Source organism: Sceloporus occidentalis, unplaced genomic scaffold (assembly GCF_023333645.1).
Source record: "Sceloporus occidentalis isolate IW3139 unplaced genomic scaffold, rSceOcc1.0.p SCAF_5, whole genome shotgun sequence".
NCBI lineage: Eukaryota > Metazoa > Chordata > Lepidosauria > Squamata > Phrynosomatidae > Sceloporus > Sceloporus occidentalis.
Window position 1 is genome coordinate 1,807,464 of NW_028316985.1, and position 10,079 is coordinate 1,817,542.

The 10,079-nt window shown below is 41.1% G+C and overlaps 1 long non-coding RNA gene across 1 annotated transcript; it reads right to left on the minus strand.

Moving 5' to 3' along the window:
- Window positions 1-372: 372 nt before the first annotated feature.
- On the minus strand, window positions 373-6,805 carry LOC149311528 (uncharacterized). Its single transcript, XR_016281379.1, has 3 exons — window positions 6,676-6,805; window positions 4,037-4,115; window positions 373-1,204 (listed from the first exon to the last, which is right to left on the minus strand). It is a non-coding gene; the product is annotated as an uncharacterized LOC149311528 (long non-coding RNA).
- Between the last annotated feature and the right edge of the window lie 3,274 nt (window positions 6,806-10,079).

Genomic DNA, 10,079 nt, shown 5'->3' on the forward strand with positions numbered 1-10,079 from the left:
GACTGGATCAGGGCCCATGCGTTCTCTTCCAACTCTATGATCCTATGAGGTTGGCGCATCTTCAGTTGCAGAGATTGCCGTTGAGGTTTGCCTAGTGATCGAGAAACTTCTTCTCAAAACAGCCGTGCAGCTAGGCAACTATCATATGGTTAAAAAAAACCCATTACTTGTCTTAATATAGGTTTCCTAATCTAAAACTATCATTGCTTGGATATCAACCTACATTTGGATGTTTAAAAAACAACAACAGGATTTCTGTATTTAATGCCAGCATTCCACAGATTTTCTTTAATAACTACTTTGAGTTTATTAATTACATACAAACAAAATATACAGATATAATTAAAACAAAGAATGGTCAATCTTCCCATAGTGATTTCCTTACATCCCCTTATAATCATAATGTCATTATATGAATCCTGCTTTCTTAATAAGTAAAAAAGAGGCAGTGTGGCAACAGGGCCAGGATTTCCAGTCTGGATGCATCCAAAGCTGTTAAGGACAGAATGGCTGTGACATTAATCGAAACCCTTCAATACTAAGAAGGGGACCAGCAGGACTTGACCATCCTGTCTTAACAGGGACAGTATTAAGGGAAAGGAGATTATAAGACAGGAGGAGGGGTTTCGCCCCACATCATAATGCAAGGGTTGAGACGGGGACGCAATCGAGACACAAGAAATGTTGCACACAGTGAAATTAATGGCCTCGTAATGTTTTCTGGGAAGGAAAGACTGATTTCCATCGTTGGAGCAAGACGATGCGAACGGAACGGAAAGAGCCCTGGGGAGTACATAATGGAAACGAGGCTTTGTGATGAAATCCGTTCTGCCCTTGCTCAAACCACAGAACGTTACACAAAACGTGTGCAATAAACTCCAAAGAATGAAAAGCTTGGCATCAACAAATTTGTTAATCGACTAAGACAAAATTTGACTGAGCTTAGTTTATTGAGAATTTTCGAAGAGAGTAGTCAGCCAGACCCATCACCAGCAGCTCTCCTTGGGAAAGAAACACCTTTTTAGAGGGGGAAGGATCCGAATGTGGAAGGAAAGGAGAGAATATAATCATCACTTTCTCCAGGAGCAAATCAAGAGAAACACTGGCTTCGCTTCATACTTTTGTCCATTTACGCTCAAGTCCCCAGCAGTCCTTTACCCAGCCATGAATGTTTTTTCCTTTGCAATGGTCTCTCCACATTTCACTAGGAATCAAAGAGAGAATGAACCAAGAAACTAAGCACCACATAATGGCTTCTTCTGATTTTAAGCAAACACATAAGGAAGGGAAGAGTGTCGTCAACCAGAGATGCATAAAACACGGTAACAATTATCAATGAGAATTGGAATACCTACACAGCTGGACTTCATTTCCTAATTATAATTATCGTAGGAGTCGAAATAAAGTTATGTTACTTTAAATCTGCCACCACAAATGTTCCAAGTATCTATTTAAATCAGCTCAGCAGCTAAATAGATGCTTCTTTGCTCAGGGCTTTATTACACCAGCCGGCCACAATTGCACTAGTTTAAGAATGGAAGCATACCAGTTTGGCATAGTTTCTTATCACACTTTCTCCCACAATAGCACTTTGTGGTTGTGTGATCTGTTTTCTGCACTGCCAAGCAGCACTTTCCAGGAGGAAGGGTGGAACAAATGACTGGGGCCACCAACTGCTTCCTGGAGCCAACTGCTGTGTGAATGTGTGCACAACAGCCGGCTTCAGGAAAGTGTTGGCAGCCTTGATTGCAGTAAGGAGAGGAGGAGGGGAGCACAATCATGCTGGCTCCCACCGCATGGCTGCCTGAGAAGCAGAACTGCAGCAGAAGGGACTCACTGCACAAAGGCAGTCATAGAACAGCAGCAAGACTGAGAGCCTATTGACAGGTTTCTCCCATCAGTGAAAAGGTGCATTACAGTAACAAATGGAAAGCAGGGCAGCAGCAGGACAGACACAACGTTGTGCAATCAGTACCAGCCAAAGATGCTTTTGTTTTGTTAAAATTCCACTTTATAGCTCTTGCGATAAAGGGGCCATGAAGACTGCACACCGCGGCCCCAATCTGGGCCTTTTAAGAACAACATTAGGCCTTCTTCCATCAGGTGTACCAGTCAGCTATATGCGAGCAGAAGTTGGATTAATGCCTATATCTTATTTCCTGTTACATACATCATTTCTTTACTTTGTAAAACTGAAAGATTCGGTCAATGAATTAGTTAGTAACTTGTGCTGCAGATGAACATAGAGCTTCTACCTATAAAAATTCATGGCTATTAGAATGTGAGGCCAATTTGAAGAAAGTTGGCCTGTACTCCTCAGTTCTAAAATCTGGTGATATACAGCCTAGTAGGAAACTCATCAAAGAAAGGATGCAAGAGCATTGTGCTCCGCGGGATATTGATGTCCTTAGAGCTTCAAAGTTCTCTTCTAGTTTCCCTTTTCTAAAAGTATGTTTTGGAGAGGAAAAATATCGATCAGAAATAACTCAACCTCTTCTTCGTTGGGCTTTGACAGCCCTACGATTCCAGACAATGAAAACCAGCTAAATTGAAGGGAAATATAAAGAGATTCCCAAGGAGCAGCGTATTTGCATTTGTGGAAGTGGGGATACTGAAGACACCATACATTACTATATGCTACATTGTAGGATATATAAAACCCCAAGAGATAAGTTTCTGAAGAGAAGTTTAGACCTTGTAGCTAACCAAAATGACTTGGAGAAAATCACTAACTTGTTAGCTAATACAATCAAGTCTGTTATGTTCAACACTGCTAGATTTGCTATGAAAGCAGCTAAACGTAGACTAGATTTTGAGAATAAAGGCCTGCATGGGAATCTGCACTAAACAGATTATATTACTTTGAATGGCGTATGGAAAATTGCTCTATGTTTTTGTATGAAATAGTTTTGTAATTTTAGTGTAATCATATTGCTCTATATGTCATAGAGCTAAGTGACAGCAGAAGTTTTAAAGGGTTTTAATTGTTTTTGTAATTTGGTGGCTATAACCTGTATTTGGTTGTCATGAATAAACTGTACTATTTGATGCACTGTATCTCTTCTATTTGTTAGTTTGATTTGCAGCTGGTAGTACTGGCATATGAAATGCTGAGAAATTTCTACTTTACAAAATGGTTAACCAAGTCCCAAAATGGATGTCTGCCAGAAACTAAAGATCCCATTTGCAAGAAGCCATAGATTTGTTGCCCACTGTTTATATGTTTTAGGTTTGCCAGTTACTAGAGGCAGGGACCTTTATGGCAGGTTGTCTGTTTTGCCTACAACTGGAGTCTGCCTGTTTTTAGAAGACACAGATTAGACTCTGTATGTTTTCATATTGTTATAGACAATAGCCAAAATCCTGTTGGGGAGTTACAAATGTCTAACTATTTAATATGGGGGGACATGGTGGTAAGGAGGATGAATAGAAATGCATAGAATGCAAGCGGTGGTCTCTAGAACTCATCTCTTTCCTTTGGTGCCTTTGGTCCAAATTTAGTCCTAGGGCCAGATATATTTGTGTGTGTCTGTGCCTTCAACTCGCCCATCAGTTTATGGATTTAATAGGGTTTTCTTAGGCAAGGAATACCCAAAGGTGGTTTTGCCAGTTCCTTCCTCTGAAATAAAGCCTCCGGCACCTTGGGATTCATTGGCAGGTATCTTGCAATTGGGACCCAAGTCTAGACACTGAATTCATTTCTGTTTCATGTTCTCCTTATATACCTAGCCTGAAGGTAACGGTATACAGTATTTTAAACAGTTTTGTGCATGAAGTAGAGTTTGCGTACACCGAATTGTCGGAAAGCAAAGATGTCACTGTCTCAGCCACTCATGAAAAAGGTTTTTGGATTTAGGAATGTTTCAGGTTTCAGAATTCTAGATAAGAGAAACTCAATCTGTAACGGCAAGTGCTGTTAGACAGTGGAATAAACTATCTCAGACAAGCTCCCGCTTTGGATGGCTCTAAAAAGAACTTTTATGCCCATCTCTCATGGATAAATAAGCTGAGACACCTCCAGAATGTAGTGACTTACAAGTGCTCCAGCCCTCGGGGCGTATCGGCAATTTTCTTGGCACACAAAATGTCATCTGTGATATCATCATCAATGAACTCTGCCAAAACAATTTTTTAAAAGGGAGGTTATTACACATTGCCAGATATGAATGGGTTCTTTCCATTCCCATTTGTTCTCCCTTCTATTGCGCAGAGGCCACAAATCATCAATCGTACCAAGCAAGGTGCTCTCAAGACTTCCTTCCCTTCATTCAACACCTCATCCCCAAATTGATTATTTGCATTCTGATTAATATGTTCTCCCTAGGAGTCTCTAAGCCCTCCACAATGCAACTCTGTCAGAGGTTGAGCATAGAGTTGTTCTGGAGAACCTAGAAGTTCTTAGAGAAAACAACTTCTCTAGGCATTTGTCGGTCCTCCAGCATGATTCTGTGATCTACTTCTGGCAGATGTTGACCATAGAGTTGCACCGGAGGACCTGGAGATTCCTGGAGAGATGTTCTTGCAGGTAAAAGGAAGTAATAATAAAATAATAATAAATGGAAGTCTTATTGTTTTTCCACATTCACGTGGGTCATTCACACCTAACCCTAGTGAATATGGAGGGACCACTGTGCAGATATACAGCCAGTTCTTACAAAAGCATGTCCTTAGGAGAGAGGTATGAACTATTTGACCAGGATGGTGTCCAAAGCTAGTCTATGGGTGAATTTGCCCTGTAGAAATAATGCAGTTTGACACCACTTTAACGGCCACCGCTCCATCCGACAGAATCCTGGGATTTGCAGTTTGGTGAGGCACCAGCACTCTTTGGCAGAAAAGGCTAAACATTTTGTAAAACTAGAAATCCCAGGTTCCCACCGAATGGAGCCACAGCATTTAAAGTGGTGTCAAACTGCTTTATTTCTACAGTGTTGACGCATCCTATGTTTGAATAGCAGAAGATCCAATAGCAATGTATCATATACAGTTAGCCCTCCACATTTGTGGCTTTGACCTTTGCGTATCTGATTATTTGCAGTGTTGATTAATATGTTTTCTCTAGGAATCTCTAGGTCCTCCAGCGCAACTCTGCCAGAGGCTGACCATAGAGCCGTACTTGAGAACCTAGAGGTTCCTATAGAAAACACTTCTCTAGGCATTTGCAGCTCCTGCAGCGTGATTCTATGATCAACTTCTGGCAGACGTTGACCATAGAGTTGCACTGGAGGACCTTTTACTTTTCTTAAGTAAAAAGAACAGTGTTTTGTTTTGTCTTATTTGCAATTTCCCCATATTCATGGGGATCCTTCACCCCTAACCCCAGCGAATGTGGACGGACCACTGTATTTTAATTAAGCAAATCACTCTAATTTACATTCCAATTATGCAAACTCAGCACATTAATGGTTGCATTTTTTCTTCCACTATGTTTAACCTTTCTACCATTTTAAAAGTTAGAGCTGATCTGACATAAACAGTATGGACCAACGTTTAAATTGCGGGACTTGGAACAGAGGGATCCAAATCCCCAAGGTGAACTATCCTTGGGGTTTTACTGGCAAGGTTTTTCAAAGGGAGGTTGCCATTACCGTCCTCTGAGGGTAGTCCAAGCAAACCCAATGGATTTTGCTTCTGAGTATTTGTGGTGTATTTATTCTTTTGCTCATTCCGGAAGTAGATGATGGAAATTTTCACACAGGCAAAAATGACGGGAGCCTAGCAGGATGCTCCTGTCACAATCGCACAATTATGCAAAGATTATCAGACGCTGTTGCGCAACATCGGGATAACTGCGTCATTATTCTGTGAATAAAGAGGAATTATCCTGTTGGTTTTTCTTCACAGGACTTTCCCATGAATAAAAAGTGATGCCAGAGTTCTTCTTTATTCATGGGATAATAACACGATTATCCCGATGTTGTGCGATGTTGTCTGATAATCTCTGCACAATTGCCATTCAACGGCAGAACAATACACAGATTAACATGGAGATCACTCCTCCCATCCCAGTGTCATACAGTATGTTGTGTGTGTGTGTATATACATACATACACACCCCACTCTCTTCCATGCCAGCCTTCTCTGAAGATGCCAGCCACAGATGCTGGCAAAACATCAGGAATAAACTCTTCTAGAAATGGCCACAGAGCCTGAGAAGCCCACAAACCCCCCACTGCTGAATCACCTCAGGGCTCAGGCAATCCAGACTCTCTCAGCCTCAGGGAGGGCAATGGCAAACTCCCTCTGAACCAGCCTTGCCAAGAAAAACCCATGATAGGTCTGCCTTAAGGTCACTGTAAGTCAGGAACAACTTCAAGGCAGACAGCAAAGCCTGAGCCCGCCGTGTTCTCTAGGCATCTCTAGGCCTTCTGGCATAACTCTATGATCAACTTCCGGCAGAATTGTGTTTAATTAAGGTCCTAGAGATTGCAAGAGGAAAGATACTAATCGGTCAGTAAACAATTGTATAAAATGCATTGATTCTACAGCTCTGCTCCTTAATTCTATGTAACCCATTTTGTCTACTCCGTTTCTAATAGGCTATGGGTTACTTATTTTGATCTCTCTTCCTCCCCCCCCCCCCCCCCCCCCGAATTTGCAATTTTAAATTCTTTCTTTCTTTCTTTTTCTTTCCTTTAGAAAAGCCAGTCACTACTAGGAAGTTGCTTAACTTACTTATACAGCAGATATTGCAGATATTCTGCGAGGCTATTCTTTTGTCAAGACACCATATTCGGTGGTTGAATTGAAACAATCCATATCCTTGGTAAATTCTCCTGGCCGTAGTATCATATCCGCTTTCATGGTAAACCATACACATCCCTGAAAGCAAACAGTCGGAACAATGCAGAACAGAATGGTAAAAATAACACCCCCCACATAATGTTTTCACGTTAAATAGTTTGACCGCTACCACTTCTCATGAATTCAGTTTACTTAGTGATACTGGATTTCTGGGGGGATGGAATTAAACTTCCAGTACTCTAAATAATTTTACTGGATCTAGCAAATTTAGTTTAACTATTATATTCAAACATATTCAGTAAATAGCTACACACAGAGAGAGACACACACAGAATACAACTAAAGAAACGCTTTTGGGTATTCAGAAATCATTTACGGATGCACAATTTAAGAGTAATTCCCCTAATAATAATTTAGAGCGATTCCTATTTGATCCCCATATATTCATATTCACTTATATCCCATGCCTTTCTTCCTATAATAGGACTCAAGGCAGTTAACCCAAATAATACAGATTGAAAACTACACAAAAACATTGCTAAATGTATGAATATAAAAGTTAATTTAAAAGCAAATAATTTATGAAGTTAAAACGTCAAATGCATTAAGGGACATTTTGCCATATGGGGTAAACCTGTGAGAAAGCTGAATGATTTTGGGGTTACATCCATGGCATAACACAAAAGATTTGGAAGATTAATATTCAACTGAAGCCAGAATTGTTTTTACTGGGACCAGATGGAGACAAAATATGGAAGGCTATTACAATATATCACAGACCTGGAACAACTACTGAGGAAGGTAAAGGAAGAAAGTGCAAAGCCAGGCTTACTGTTGAACACAAAGAAAACAAAAATAATGACCATGGAGAAACTACATAAGTTTATCCTAGACAATGAGGAAATCGACACAAGCAAAAGAGTTCCAATACCTGGAATCAAACTTAGATCAGAAGAAGGACTGCAGTCAAGAGAGAAGATAAAGTATCACTTTTCCTGTAGCTGGCATCATTGCTCTGGGTCCTATTCTCTGGAGCAGCAGAAAACACACTTACTCCATCCTCAATGTGAGATCCCTTTGAATATTTTTAAAGGATTACCATGTCACCCCTGAATCTTCTCTTCTCCAGGCTAAGCATACCCAGATCCCTAAGTTCCTCCTCAGAGGGCTTTATGGTTTCCAGTCCTGATCAGAGCAGTGGAGAACAGGGAAACTTGGGGATGTTTCATCCATGGAGTTGCTGCAAGTTGAAATTGACTTAAAGGCACTTAACAATACCAACAAATAGGGAGAATAGTCTGGACCTAGAGGGCTTTTTATAGGTCATGACCAGCACTCTGAGTTGTGCCTGGAAGGAAAGGAGGAAAGAAGAGCAAACTCACAGTCTTCCAAAAAGTAACCAGCATATCCATCCAGCCCTGCATTGAGGAAAACCTGGGCCAGTTGGCATTTCCAAAATCGCTTGGCTTCCGAGGCTCTGGCAAGGAGAAAGTAAAGGATCAAGAAAGGCAAACCTTTCATTGCTACCCAGATCAGAAGGGTTGGTCCTGTTCTGCCAGAGGTTTTCCAGCCCCTGGTTCTGGCAAGTGTCCTTGCCTCCCAGAGAGGAAAAATATGCAGCCGTGGGTCAGTTATGGGCCACTGGAGCAGATACTTTCAGGTAATGACCCACACACATCACCAATAAATGATGATGATGATGACGACGACGGTGTCAGACTAGGTTTTGAATCCCACTCAGTCACGGAAACATAATGGGTGATCTTCAGCAAGCCACACTCTCTCAGCCTCAGAGGGAGGCCATGGCAAATCCCCTCTGAACAAATCTTGCTAAGAAAAGCCCATCATCAGGTCCCCATATGTCAGAAGTAACATGAAGGCACATTGAACAACAAAGTGGACTTACTTCTATGGAAAATAAAACTAAGCCATTTGGCAATGTCTGTAGTTAGGAGAGAGCTGTTGTTAATGGAGCCAGCAAAGTGACAGTGGCCCATTGAGACTGATGCACAACAGTGTCCACCTGCCCCGTTATGTATCGCCACAATTCACTAACAGCATAAAATTAGACAACGTAGACTGTGATAGAGAAAGTACAGCTGTAGTTTCCTCATTTGTGTAAAGCTTTAGCTTATAAAACCAGTTTAAAAAGAAATGTGCAAAAGTTCTAAAGACCACGCTAGGAACAGATTTCCATGCCAGTACATCTCAAGTGCCTTTCTTACGCAAGCACATTCCACAGAGTAGAACAACGTTGCTTTTCTTAGGCAATATGTCAAAGAGATTTGAACAGCAGGCTAAGCACAGATTTTTCCAGCAAGGAACAATGGCATCTCTGTTCCCTTGCTGAGCCCTTTTATATAAGGTTTTGCCACCTCTAAAAGGCATGGTTTTAAATACTTCCAAGGCTGAGTGCCTGGTGACTTTGACAGTAAAGTCATTTCCAATGTTCATAGTTAAGCATAGGACTGATACATCCCTCCACATTCGCTGGGGTTAGGACACCCGTCAAAGTTGAAAAACTGCAAATACTCTTTTTTAAAACCTAAATGAACACCTCTCTATGAATCTCTAGGGTCTTTAGTGCAACTTCATGGTCAACGAGAAGGTGACTACATAATTGCACTAGAAGACCCACAAATGCCCAGAGAAGTGGTTTCTCTAGGTCCTTCAACACTACTCTATGGTCAACCATGACCAGACAGACACTGACCATAGAATTGTGTTAAGGACCCAACAAATGCCGACAGAACTGTTCTCTCTAGGAATCCTCTAGGAAACCTTCAGCACATCCTCTGGCAAAAGCTGGCCATGGAGTCACCTTGGAGGACCTAGAAGTTCCTAGAGAGAACATATTACTTAAATCCGTGAATAATCAAAGCTGCAAAAATCAAAGCTGCAAATGTGGGGGGCTGACGGTACATCTCTGTGAAATCTCCTAGCCTTTCATATTAAATAAAAACTCACATTGGAAAGAGATGACCTGGAAATCTTTTATTGGTCTGCATACCAATGAAACATGATGCAAATGTATAAAACATACTGATTCAACCAGGTGTACTATTTTTGGGACAGGCAATAATTGGATTTAGATGAGATCTTTACTTCTTCCCACCTACGATTCAACTCCTTCCTTGATGGCAGTCCTCAGCACATTTTAAGCAAAGAACAACCGCTTCTTATCTGCAAGAGAAGAACAAGACGATGTTGTTGTAGGAGGCTGAAAGAAAAGTGAAAATTAAGGTCTTACTCCCCCCCCCCCACAAAACTTTAAGAAATGAACTAGCCTACAAATGTGGATAAACTACTTTTAGCCTTAAAAAGGCCACATTTAC